This window comes from Manis javanica, chromosome 14 (genome assembly GCF_040802235.1).
Source record: "Manis javanica isolate MJ-LG chromosome 14, MJ_LKY, whole genome shotgun sequence".
In the NCBI taxonomy this organism is placed as follows: Eukaryota; Metazoa; Chordata; class Mammalia; order Pholidota; family Manidae; genus Manis; species Manis javanica.
The window spans coordinates 696,843-710,829 of record NC_133169.1 but is presented as its reverse complement, the minus strand read 5'-3'; the positions used below and the strand labels follow the sequence as shown (position 1 = coordinate 710,829).

At 48.4% G+C, this 13,987-nt stretch overlaps 1 long non-coding RNA gene across 1 annotated transcript; it reads left to right on the top strand.

Moving 5' to 3' along the window:
• The first annotated feature begins 8,573 nt into the window (after positions 1 to 8,573).
• LOC118973468 (uncharacterized) lies at positions 8,574 to 12,168 on the top strand. Its single transcript, XR_012124973.1, has 3 exons — positions 8,574 to 9,295; positions 10,001 to 10,306; positions 10,847 to 12,168. It is a non-coding gene; the product is annotated as an uncharacterized lncRNA (long non-coding RNA).
• The last annotated feature ends 1,819 nt before the right edge of the window (positions 12,169 to 13,987 follow it).

Below are 13,987 nucleotides of genomic sequence, written 5' to 3'. Positions count from 1 at the left end.
CACCTGCTGAGCCCTGCCCCTTCCGGGTCCGCAGGGTCACACAGACGGCGCGGTTCTGTGCCAGGAGGGCCCCGAAGCTGCCGCGACACGGATGCATGGTGTCCTGACCACGAAGGTGGCTTCTGCCTCTCAGTGCAGACCCTCAAGGGAGATGAATGTGCTGACTACACTTGGGCCATTCGCTTTTTCTCCTCCCAGGAAAAACAACCACCGATTGCGATCTTTCCTCCTCTGTTAACTTGAATAACAGGCTGCAGGAGGACTTCTAACAACAGAAGAAATTTAGGGCTGGAGAAGGGAGTGGTGGGGCAAAGAGGGAACATTTTAAAATGTCTCCTGAGTTTTAAGTGAAGGCACAAAGGGAGGCAGGATCAAAGAGACCCTTTTATAATACTGGAAATAATTATTATCGGTGATCATTTAAGTTATTGATCACCCCAGTGCACTCAAAGAAGGCTGCAGTTCGGATGTGCCTCTAGAAATCACAGAATGTTAAACAAAGCTGGAAAGCTGCCAATGGACTTGACTTTGTGAAAGGGAGCAATGGCGTTTGACAGTTAGATAGCAGCCATGGAGATTATTTTGCAAAACTAATCTATTAGGGGAAGCAGAAAGAAATCTAACTGAAAAGGAATAAAGTATCGTATTTTCTTTTACAAAATGACATTTAGGTTGTTATTAATTACTAATACTGCTAGTATTGTATTGGTGTAATTATTAGTTATTCCATTATTGACTAGTCATGAGTATTAGTAAGTAATGCAGGGATCTGGCATGATGGATAAATAGACGGTTATTCATAGGACCGTAAACCAGTGAAGGGGTGGGCATCGAGGAGCCAGCTTCCTGTGTCCACACAGAGACCCATGCTCTGCGTTCTTTTCCTCCAAAAAGCATAACCATTTGGGGGACGGTTAGCCAGGACTCAGTCCTTCCGTGACTTTCATGTCGGGCAAGGAGTTCTGAGAAATACCTCCTGTCAAGCCTTACACCCTTCACATCCTGAACTTTCTGGGAATTCCAGCACTCCTTGGAAGAATGTGATGTTTATTTTCATTCTCCCCTGCCAGGTCTGGAGAAGGTTAGCACTGCTGAGGGCTGGTGCCAACTCCACCATCTTGATGTCGTAGGTAAAGTTCAAATACAGACCCTTAAGTATGAAGTTGCTAATTGCCACTGATACATTAATAAGTCAACTAAAATATTATCAAAGCATCCTCTGCGTGTGAGGCAGAAAAATAAACGTAAGATACAGTTGCAGTCAAGGTACCTACAGTCTAATTGCAGAGTCGACATTAGCCATTAGCTCTTGGTAGCTACTTATCGCTAATGTTTCGTGAAGATAAACATGGATGATCAATAGGAATGAGATAAAACTTTTAGATCAAAATAGCTATGCTAAATCACCTTCACTCATTTTTGATGCCAAGATTGGTTTCTGCATGAATCAAAATAAAGCAATAGATGAGAATTTCATGTCAGTGTTTTCAAATATTCCAAATAAAAAATTAGCTCATCCCAATTATGCTGTTTTTTCCATCAACTCCATGTAACCAAAGCCAACCTTTTAGAAATTTGTTTTCTTGACAGTGAGGCATTCGACATTATTATGAATATCATAAATTCAGTTAAAATGTTTGACATCAAAGATAAAGTCATGTTTTTGCAATGAGAATACAGCACAGATTTTGATGAAGACAAGTGTTTCAATCAAGTTCATGAACAGATGCACTTGGAACTGAATGTGACCCACATGTACCCCATAATTGTGGAAAATTAAGTTGTGATATTCTGCCAGGTAATGCAGGAATGCAGTGGTAAAACTGTAAAACTGAGTTTTAAATAAAGAGAGTAACTGAATCCCCAAATTTGGTGACAAAGCTGATTTTACATTTTGAGGACACACTTTGACGCGGCAATCTGTGTTTTATCTCCTTGCCATTTGAAATCAGCTTTTTAGCAGAACTACTCTGTGAGGTAACCCCAAGTGTCCTGATAGGAAAAATAAACATTTTTGTAAAGGGTTTCTATAGACAGATTGAATTTTTTTTTTTCTCAAACCAGTTGGAAATTTTCAACCAAAGTATTTGATGAATGGACCAGAAGAGTACTTTAGCAATGAAACATTGTGTATATTATGTATATGGAAATGTGTTATATTTATTGAAAACAAACTTAACAAGAGAAAGGCACTGCCATTTATCCCCACGAATACAAAGAGGAAGCCCATCAGATTATATGGTGAGCGTTCAGGCAGCGTACGTAGTAAGTTTTAGCTCTGCAGGTGCTAATAATATGAATGGTTTCCAGTAAGGATCAGCTTTGTGCCCACCATTAAGCAAGGCACTTTGCACGCTTTATCTCTGATGTTCCCAAGTATAAAGGAACAGTAATAGTAAAAAGTGATATAATTAAGGCTATTATCACCCTGGTGTTTGGCTTCAGGGTTTTGCTTGTTTGTTTTAGATTAAGAGTCTGTAAACTGCGACAAGCAGGGTGACTTCGACCAAGATTTCGCAGCAGGCGACTGAGCCATGCGGTATCTTCAGCTCAAATCTGCGCTGGGAGCCCCTGTACTCAGGTGTAGCCGGGCCAGCTCGCCAAGGCCCAACCTCTTAGGACCTATGCCTCCCCACTGAAGCTATGTCACCAAGCTTCATTTTGCACAGTTTATCCTATTAAAAAGTACACAGATGCTTCCCAATGTTATTTTCCAGATCCAAAGATACATTGCCACATCAACCTATTTTTTTTTTTTTTTTAAATGTACTATTCCCTCCTGGTTAAAATCATAATTTGCCCCTGGAAGATGAGAAGATGTATCTTTCATTTTACAAGTCTGGAACCCCAAAATGTTTCAATGACATCCTCAAAGACCCAAAGCGAGCTGCAGGCAGTGTTGGTCAGGAAGCCGGGGGCTTGGCTCCCCCGGATGTGTCGCGTACTGCAGACGGACCTTTGCATCCACGGGAATGACAGCAGAGGCCTGAACCTCCCCTCTCAGTTGCAGGGCCCAGCTGTGCTTCTGTCCACCCAGCCTGTCCACCCAGAACACGTAGGCAGCTGCAGGCAGAGGAGCCCAGACAGGGGGAAACCAGGCACCTAGAGCCTCTTCTGTTTTTATTAAAGTCCATTGTTGCGGAGAGAACATTCTCATCTGCAGAAGCGAGGGGCAGGTCTGAGGCCCTGTCTTCCCTGACTCGCCCCCAGAGGAGTGAGAGGCAGGGGTGAGGTGGCTCGCAGCCTCACATGCCGACGGACATCCCCGAGGCCCGTCCCCTGGGTGTTCGGGGTGTCGTCAGCTGAGGAGTCCCCGTGTGCGCTGGCCGCTCCCAGAAATCTGACAGCTGCGTGTTGGGAAGAAACCGAGAAATCCTTGAAAAACACAGAGGGATCAGAAGTACTTATTATTTTCAAAAGAACTCTGGGTTTAATAAGAAGCAAATGAAATCAGAGAGAGGAATCCAGGGACTGGTTCTGGGATGGAAAACTCCTTGTGGCAATGACCAGAAGGGAAGACCGCATGGGAGGGAGCAGAGCTGACTCGGGAGCCAAGTGTTGCTGTGCCGAGGGACCGCTCTGCCCTTGAACCTGCAGGGTGTGCAGCAGAAAGCAATTACTGAAGCAGACACATCTTTCCTGAGATCGGATCCAAGAAAAATAATGAATTGCAGCAAAAAATTTGTGTCTCCAGAAGGCCTGCAGCACGGAGGCTGGACCCTCATGCCCCCTGTCCCACGCCAGGCTGGTCCGTCATTAGCACCCAGAGAGTTTCAGTAAAAGAATGCTCTAGAGGAAGTATGGGTTTTCTTCTCTCCCCAGTCAACCAATGAACCTGCCAAGCAAACAAATTACCCTCCATATACTCTATTTTGGAGTAAAACATAATTTAAGTGTGTGCTGTTAACACAGAACGGCACGTCCATGGCAGAGAATCCGTTCTCTCAGCACACTTGGAATCTTTGGCTGGGCCAGAAGCAATCAATGCTCGGGCCCACACAGATACTGAGATGTCGGAACCAGCACGGAGGATTCCTGATAGAGCATTAGGAGCCCTGGGGGTCTTATCTCCCTGTACTCTCAGTGAAAATCGAAAATGTAGGGAGATAATATGTTGGTCCTACGGGATCAACTGAACTGCTGGTCAAAGATTTGATCAACCAAATCTTCCCTTTTAAACTTCAGGTATATAATTAATGAAATGTGGCAAATTGTAACTAAAAATGGAAAACATAGAGAAAGACATAATACCTGGTGGTCATAGAATATGGTGAAAGAGAACTTGATACACAAGTCCTGGCTCTTTCCTCCAGGCTGTGCCCGTTTTACCCCCGTTAGACGGCCAGGGAAGCAGCGGCACAGGCGCTGGGGGTGGAGTGGTGCGCTTGCACGACGGCACAGGCGGAGTGCGGCTCTTTCGCCAGGCCACGTCTGTGAGTTCTGCCTGTTTGAACAGGTCACCTGGTTCTTCGGACCCTGCGTCCCTCACCTGTGATGTGCGGAGAATACCGACTTCACAGAGGTGGTTAGGTGAAACGCACCCTGTAAGTCGGCAGCATCTTTTTGTTACTGACCCCAGGGCCATTATTTTCTAAGGGCCAACAGTTATAACTGGTCCTATGGGCACATGTGAGGCATCTGGGCACGATATCCTGGTTCTTCAAAAATATGGGGGGTCTTTGCTGGGTCTGTCCTTTGGCGGCCAGTTACATTGGTGAGAGCAATTATGTGCAAATGCATGTTCTTCACCAAAAGTCCTGAGAGGCAGCAAGCACATTTCTTCAGCACCCTTGAAAAGCTATGAGACATGAGTGTGTGTCTGCATGCCAGCAGTTTTAGAAATGAGAATTTCCACATTCTTTGTGTCTGGTCTCATTAATTCCCCCACTCCATTGGTGTTAAGGTTTTATAAATAAACAGGACAGGATTGATTTATTCCATTTCAGCAAACTGTAAAAGAAAACAGTCAAGAAATCTCTCCCCTCACCATTCTCTTGAACTCCCTCCCCCTTTCCCCTCTTATTACTCTTTAAAATTGGGCAAGAGGCTGTGTAGCATTTCCCAAATGGGTAAAAGATGATTGCATTTCAGTAATCTTCAGGGAAGTTGCTTTTGGTTTGTGCAAACATGCCGAAATAATGCGGTAGATTTCATAAAGAGTCCAGTGTGATTTCTCTCTGGCTGGAGGGAAACTCAAGATGCAGGAAGACCTGACCAACAGGTCATTAGGATTTAGGGCATCTGGTCGGACCTGCACAGACGTGGCCTAGAGGAATAGGGGGAACACACCGGGGAGAACCACCCAGGGGGTCTTGAGGGTGTTCGGTACTGAGGTCGGCGAAACTCGTCAGCAAAATCCTGAAGATTCCAGGCAAGGGCTGCCTTTTGGATATGGACCAGGAAAGGGGCAAAAACCTTCAGCCAGAGCAGACCCACTTTTGTAGGTCCCACATATTAGGTGTCAGGTACCATCGGTTTCCCCCACCAACATGATCCAGACCGTTCTGCTGTGTGAATTCCCTCTGCGGCTCTCCCCAGCCAGTTTGTCCTCTCACCCACGCCCAGACGGCTCCAGTGCGGGGCTCCTGGGGCAGCCACCCTTGGACACACGTCCCTTGATTCCCTTCCAGCTCCGTTAATCCATACCAGCGTGTGAACACAAACAGGAAGTGCCGTGGCGTGAAGGCGTTAGTCTAACATGACATCTGTCCGTAACATCGCATGCAGTTACTCTTCTGTCTATAGCTAATGGGGGTAAAAACAATCGCACACTTATTTTATTTTAAGGTATTTTAAAAACATGTGAAATTATGCCCCCCCTCACCCCCCTTGGACACAGGGTGTTGCTTTTTCTCTTCAAGAGCAAAAACATTCACATCAGGATTGGTTTAATTTTCCCCCTTTTAAATCATAAACAGTCCTAGTACAAGAAACAGTAGCTGTTATTGATTAAAAGTTCATTTGCTTTGCCTGGGCTGATGACTGATACTTGGAGGGCAGGAGGGGTGCTGGATTTTGGCTGGGAGGTTGGAAGTGGGGCAATTCTGTCATATTACCTGTTCTTTATAAAGGCGTTAGTGTTGGAGGAAATTTAGGTTTGGGGAGAGAGCTTTTTTTCTCTGTAAATTTTAGATGCTGCTCCAGCTTTTTGTTTGATTTTGTTTATTGCTGTGCTGGGCTCGCCAGCTTAAAGTACCTGTAGAGCAAAAGAGCTTGTGAGAGGCCCTCCGAATGGGCTTTTAATGGTCTGCGGAGTAAAGCAGCCACCAGTTCAGGAAATGCACGTATTTTATGGGTACATATTGTAAAAGCTTCTGTTTGTGAGCCCAGCTGAGAGGTGCCTTTGTATATGTTCTTCACGGACCCCGTCCAGCAGTAAAGACGCCTCCGGAAACATTAAAAAGCAAGGAACACATTTCCTTGTCCCATTTGTACTTCCAATGTCAAGAAGAATAATTTTTGTGGTCAAAAAAGCATCTTTCCTTTAGGAAAATAATTGGGGCCCATCAGAAAAATTACAATTTCAGAAGAGTATGCCGATCATAGTCATTGAGTGCATTTGTCAGTGATATTAGTGATCAAGAAATGATATTTTAAGGAAAGTAAGACACGATCAGCAATTATCAAATCATCACTCTTAGTCTCCAGTTTTCTAATTCTGCTGTGGGGGACGTTCTTTCCCTTTGAGGTTCTTCGCTGTAGCAAATGCAGACCAGACAGTCGAGATTGGCGAAGTTGTCAGTTTTAGTAAAACATCTGGAAGTAATAGTGATGTTTGCACACCACCGCTTAATATGGACATATTAAATTTAGAAAAATGGAATGTATAATATGATACCAGATTTTATTAGATAGTAATAAAGGCAACAGGTATATAGCAGCATCAAACATCTTTGAAAACTTGGGAAAACCATGGGAAAGCTTGGAATTGAAAGATATTCCATTAAATTAATTTTTCTGAAAAACTGGGAAAGTTGCTGTTATTCACATTTAATGGCACAGCACCTTGGCTGCAGCTGTGAGAAACTGGTTGTCCCTGGAAGCACAGTATGAGACCCAGTATCACATCAGAAGCACACGTACTGAATGAGTTTTTTAGAGAGCTTAGGTATCGTAAATTGGACTTTTTCAAAGTTAATTTCAAGTCCTCAGGATGGTCTAAGCCTGAAACTAAGGGAAAATCGAACAAAGGAGTTTAGACAGATCTGACTACCAGGGAATATAAAACTTCAGTTTGTTACATGAAACAATTTAAGAAAAATTAAAAGGCAAAAAAGGACAAATGGGAAAAAGTATTGGCAATATATAACGTATTACTATGTTTAAAGTAACAAGTGTCTGTGCAATTCACTAAGTGGACAACAAATCCCAGGGTGGAAAATAGCGGGCCAAAGAAAATGATTAGCAAGTCACAAAATAAGAAATACACATGGCCAGAAGGAATAGTAGAATTTATGCACCATTTTTGCTAATCAAATAAATGGATATTAAAGCCACAGAAATGACATTTATTTCTATCAACCCGTGGGCTTGGGGAAATGGACACAGTCAAACACTGCTATGTATGTTAGCACAGTTTTTGGAAAAATAATTTGGGGACATCTATCAAAAGCCTTAAGATTTTGTATACTTTTAACCCAATAATCCACTTCCAAACATGTGGAATATTAGATAGCAATAATCTGTTGATTATAGATAATCATTTTCCCTCTTGATATAGGCTTTTGTGTGGCATTCATTGAGTCATTATTTATAGTAGAAAAATTGGAAACTGTCTAAGCCTACAGGTTAAGTAAATTATGGTACAGCATGCAGTGTCATACTGTAAGATCTTTAATTATTGGGTCATTAATATTTCCTATTGATATCAATCAGTATTCATAATATTAAATGAAAAAGAGCAAGTTTCAAAGATAGGTTATGATTCCATTTCTATTAAATTATATGTGGAGAAGAAAAGGGCTGGAAGTTTCCATATCAAGATGTCTATTGTCATTATGTCTGGGTGGGCGGAATTATGTATGTTCATTTTGTTTGTTAGCCCACATATATTTTTTTCTGAAATGATTATGTGTGTCAGATTGAGAAAAAAACAAACTTCGATTTTAAGTCCCATCCTATAGAAGCTGTCTAAGAGGCCGAACGACAAACCTAACCTAAGAAACGTTATTGCTTCCAACAATCCTCTTTTTCCTCTAAAAATAACCTCTTACAGATCCTTCCTCACCCGTGGGATCCCTGGGTCTCCTTGGCCGGTGACGGCTTTCGTGTTTCTCCGGGGGATTGTGTAGCTTGTTTCTATGCAATAAAGTCTCCCAATCACGGGTCATGAAACCAAGCCACTCCAAATTAGGGTCTTTGGGAAGGAAGCCCACGTCAAAGAAAGGTTTGGCATGACTTGAATGAATTCCTGGAGAACAGGTCAGACTCTTGGCTGTCCTCTCATTCCCAGCCTCTGGAATAAGGACAGTAACTCGGCCAACTGAATGCTTAGGAAAACCAGAAAAGAAAACCAAATGCTTAGGAAAAGCAGGACAGAAAATAAACCGTTAACGCCTCAGTGCCCATAACAACGACAAAGAGGCTGATTGATCTTCTTTTCTGAGCGTCTATCCAAACGATATTAGTATGGCCCAGATAGTTTACAGTGAATGACAGGAACAAACCTGGAAGACGAAAAGCAGAAATAACATGCAGATTTTGGAAGTGGACAGACCTCAGGAGTCACAGCCCAGGCCCGCCCTTGCCAGCTGCGCGCAGGGAGGCGACGCTCCGTCCTTGCCAGGGGAGCAGATACCAAAGTAAAGTGGTTACAAATATTAAATGAAATTCAGCACACTGCGTGCTAGACAGTGGATACGTCTCCTTCATTCCCAGAGTCGTAAGAGGGCAGAGGACAAGGCAGGCCGCTCCCCGTGTTCCGGGGCTCAAACACAGCCGAGCTCGCTGGCGGTGAGAATGTGTAACTGGAGGAGGGAAACGGGTACAGCGCTCCGAGGAAGAATCTTTTAGAACAACTTCAACATCTCTGTGAAAATACGGAAAAAGAAGTCCAGGGTCACACAGACCACAAACGACTGAGCCCCTGTGAAGTCCAGGGAGCTGTGGGCCTAGCACGCTGGCCGCTCCTTCCGAGCACCAGCGGGCTCCCTCCTGCCCCTCCTGGGTGGCGCTGTGGCAGCTGAGCTCGGCTCCCACCTACCCTGGCTTTGCTGTTGCTGGAGAAGAAGACAGCCCGACACACGGCGCTCGCCGACCTGGGGTGACCCTTAAGTGTGCTCCGAGCTTTGGGAAGGTAACAGCCAAGCCCCGCAGGTGTCACGCGTGTGTTTGAAGGTGTGCCATGTGCCTTGGCCGCCTGAGGCCAGAGCCAGGTCCTTCTCACTTCCAGTCTAAGAGGGACATGGTCTACACAACAGTGGGAATCTTAGCAGCCCTTGAAGCGTGTTGAACAGGGAGGTTTGATTTGAAGCAACAGCTTCTGGGCCTGCAGGGGGCCTGTGGGGGTCTGCGGGGGCCTGAGGGGGTCTGCGGGGGTCTGTGGGGGTCTGCCACGGCCTGGGGGACACTATGGGGGCCTGTGGGGGCCTGTGGGGCCTGCGGGGGCCTGTGGGGGTCTGCCACGGCCTGGGGGACACTATGGGGGCCTGTGGGGCCTGCGGGGGCCTGTGGGGGTCTGCCACGGCCTGGGGGACACTATGGGGGCCTGCGGGGGCCTGTGGGGGTCTGCCACGGCCTGGGGGACACTATGGGGGCCTGTGGGGCCTGCAGGGGCCTGTGGGGGTCTGCCACGGCCTGGGGGACACTATGGGGGCCTGTGGGGCCTGCGGGGGCCTGTGAGGGCCTGGAGGGCCTGGGGAAGATGGGAGTGGGCCTGAGGTACAGGCCTCATGCTAAGTTTGGGAGAGTCTTTGTGAATCCCAACAATCACGAATGTGAAATGCGTTTGCCACAAGCCCTGTTGTGGGATTGCGTTTGAAGTGCTGAAATGTTTCTTTAGGATCAAAGCTTTGGCAAGGTGAGGTGGACTCTGGGACAGGTTCCAGCCTGGCCAGAAGCAGAAACTGCACATTTTCCTCAGGAGACAAGTGGTCTGAGAAAGTACTTTGGGGCGCTCAGAATGTACGTGTTCACATTTATTTTGGACCGCCTTTGAAATTCTTCAGTAGAAGTGCCTCTGCTCTGGACCAGCGCGGTGTGGCAGCTGTTAATTCTGGGTCTCTGCCTCTGTCTTCCACATGCACACGGACCAGCATCCCGTGTTGGGAGCAGGGGGGAATGGACAGGCAGGACAGAGCGCACCCAGGTGAGAAGGACACCCCCAGCGTGTGGGCCAGGTGCTCCCAGCACCTTGCACCTTTCCCCTTGGGTGGGTCTGAGAGGGGACGGTGCATCCAGCCCACACAGGCCCACCGTCCCGCCTGGGGCATGGGGCCCCCGACCCCTGCCCTCTGCCCGCAGCAGTGGAGAAGGTTCTCCCCAGGCCCCAGCCCAGCCTTTATCTCCCTCAGCTCGGGACAAGGAAGGGCCCCTCCTGCCCGGGTACAGAGGGCCCCCTGAGGCCAGGATTCCATGTTGTTTCTGTTTGTACCCTGACTTCTCAGCAGGGGCTCCCAGAGAGTGGGTACGCAGTTGATATTTGTTAGCAAGCACACAAGCTGGATAACGTGTCTGTGGGGGGGGGCATTAACCCTTCTGGAGCCCATCTTCTGGGCTGCGTGCCAGGCAGTGGCCTACGCATTTCAGGTGGGTTATGTCAACCCACGCACGTCATGCGGGCTATCTTCATGCATGTCGCGTCCACGTGTGTCACGTGGGCTCTCACTCCGTCTTCCGGTCCTTCCAGCAGGTGGTCAGAACTTCTCAGCAATCAAGGGACACAGGGATCAATGTCACCTCTGGGTGCTAGGGGCTGGTATTTGAGTTGTGATCTGCCTGCCCCCCAAGAGTGGGCTCCCCCCACCCCAGGGCCACAGTGGCTCACGAATTTTCCTCCCAGACGGTGAGCCAGTTGGCATCACGCTCCCAAGGTGTGAATCTGGGTAACACCCTTTATGGGGTCATTTTAGGGAAGGACCCCTGAACTGAAGCTGTTCCTTTCAGAAGGAATCCCTGGGCCCCGAGGTCAGAGTGTAGTAGCAAAGCTCCTGAAACTGGATCTTGGGGCACTCCTGGCGTTTCCACCCACTGAGTGCATGTGAGTTACACTGCTTTTCTGAGCTTCAGTTTTTTCTGCCGTCAAGCAGGAATATGTAGCATTGCTGGGCTCCCACCATGGAGAGTGGCCTCGACTCAGGGACCCCATTAGATCAGCTTCATGAAGGAATTTGAAACCTGCCAGGTTGTTAATGTTGGAGACCCTGTCTTTTAACTTTGGAAACCCCAGACACCTTGGAAAGTCTTCAATAAATGTGTGAAACGGAGGAGCAAGTATAACTTCATAATCAGCTACTAGTTCCCTCTTCCCCAGGCTCAGTGTAGACACTGCTGCCAACGTGAGTGGCCTCTTCCTTCCCAGCGGCCTGGGGGGTGGCAGGACCGAGAGGCAGTGGTGGTCCGGGGTACCCAAGGAGAGGGCTTGAGGTGTGCCCGAGTCAGTGAAGCACCCAGCGCCCGAGGCTGACTTGGAGGCAGCAGGGCCGCCCTTCAAGGGCACCGTGAGCTCGGACAGCAGACACATCGGTGATGACCGTGACAGGAAGATGCTCTGAATGCTCCGGACTGCTGAAGGCTCTCACACTTCTTGAACAACACCAGAGAGGTAGGAGATTTCCCCTCTCACGGCCCCCTACTGTCACTGCAAATGCCTGGACTTTAATTTTCCACCATCCTCATTAGAACAAATCAGATGTCAAGGAACACATGCACATGCCATCACTGCATCCTGGCATTATGAACTAAGGCCCTACCCGTTAGGAAAACAGTAACAACTTCTGGCCTAGGAATGGGTTAAATAGCCCACATTTAATGTGTGTAAGCGATGCGCCAGCATATGGGGAGGCTTCCTAGCTGATGGCTGCAGCTCTCTGAAGCCCTCTGGGAAGCTCTGGTAGGGCCCACCCCGCAGACCGTTCTGGAACTTCTGAATCCCGCTGTGTTTCCATCACTGTTTACTCTTTCCCAAGTGCTTTACACACACGCTGATCGTTGTGAGCCACACATCCCCACGGCGGGGCGGGTGGGCGGGGGTGGGGAGCGGGCCGTGTTACCAGATCGTGAAACGTGAGTGACAAAGTTGAGATAAGGATGCAGCATTTTTGACCGTTCAACCTCCTACCCTTAAGAAGGTTCCAGAAACACTGTGTGTGTCCCATAGACCAGAGCTTATGGGCTCTGCACACAAAGCTCGCCTGGCAGGTGTCCTGGCAAGCAGGAAATGGAGGACAGAGCCTTCTGCTAACTGTGCAGTTTCGAGAGGCCGCTCAAGAAGACATGACCACTGGATGGGGTGCACACGTGGGCAGGAGGACGCAGGGCCCACTGGGACTCGGAAAACAAGTGTCCTTGCACATCTGATGCTTTACCCTCTGCTGCTTGGGGGAAACGAAACCGTCACCGTAACTGAAGAACACCCTGAAGCTCTGCTCATCAGATTCTCTTAAAACAGAGAGGAAGAAAGAAAACAGATCAAATAAAAACCTTTATTTTGTTCCTTGTTCGCATCGTCTCCTCATCCCCGAATCCCAGGTTGTGGGCGGGTGTGAACTCCACGAGGCACGTGGAAGTGTGGAGCGTGACCGCGGCATTTCCCACGGCTGGGGGTGCACAGCGGGGTGGGGGGGGTGTCGTGGATCACACGGCCTCTGTGGGCATGTGTCAAACAGTTTTACTGAAGAGAATAAAAACTTAACAACTCTCCCTCCAAGACTCACTTACCCCCAAGTATTTTCCAATGAAGTGAAATAATACATCCATCAAGCATGTGGCTCGGCCGCTAGTCCTGGACTCTGCCAACCATCCCACATACTCGTCTCCTCTCCTTGATTGTTGCCAAGGCATGGTACCCGCCTCCTGTCCAGGTCCTAAGCTGCACGCCCAGCCCTGTCTCTGCCTCGTGTAGATCGGCTCCCCCCGGACCTACGTGTTTGATTCCAACTGCACAGTGACCGACCTCTGTCCCCCCGTTTTCCTTTCAAGGATTTCTGTGGTTTAAGCCAGACACTGTGCAACTCTCATCACTTAAGGCAGAGCCTCTAATTCAGACCCAGGCAGCTACAACACATGGGGTGCAGAGCTCCTGTTCTGAGCAGGACCAGCATTCTGTCCCCAACAGCCAGACGCTAAATGGGCTTTGCTGGAAGGGCAGCATGTTACTAAGCCAGGTTTCCTACTTCAGGGCATAGTCAGTACTATGAAGAAAAACAAAAGGAATTAGTCAGGGAGAAATGCCAGAGAGTGACCGAGAGGCCAGAGCCAGGCGTCTGGGGAGAGCCCTGCAGCGGAGGGTGGAGGAGAATGTGGCCGAGACACTGAAGACAAGAGAGAGCTCCAGGAGGATTTGGGGGGACCATGGGGAGCACGTGCAGGGACAAGGAGGCCAGCACGCGACAGTGTCCAGGCAGGGCCCTGGGATCCGTGTGTGCTGACAGAGGCCGTGCGCTGGAGCAGGAGACGGCAGAGAGCAGACCAGGGGAGATGGGGAGCAGACAGAAGCCGCGCCGCACAGCTGAGGCTGTGGTGAAGGGCTGAGGTTTTATTCCAAGTGCAGCAGGAGGCCTTGAGACGGTATGCCCACAGACTCCGCATTCTGCATCCCACAGCCCTACTTGGCTGCTGGGTGGCACTTGGCAGTTTGATAGCTGTTCCGGGGTCTCAAGGCAAACTTCAGGGGTACTGACTGTAAGAATGAGCATGCAGGGGCGGGCTAAGGTGTGTAGGACTGCACGTCACTCCCCCTTGGCTATCCAGATCAAGCCTTTTATGGTGAAGGTGAGTTCTTCTCTCCCTCAGCACATCCAACCCAATGGTGTCTCATAATTCGCCATTC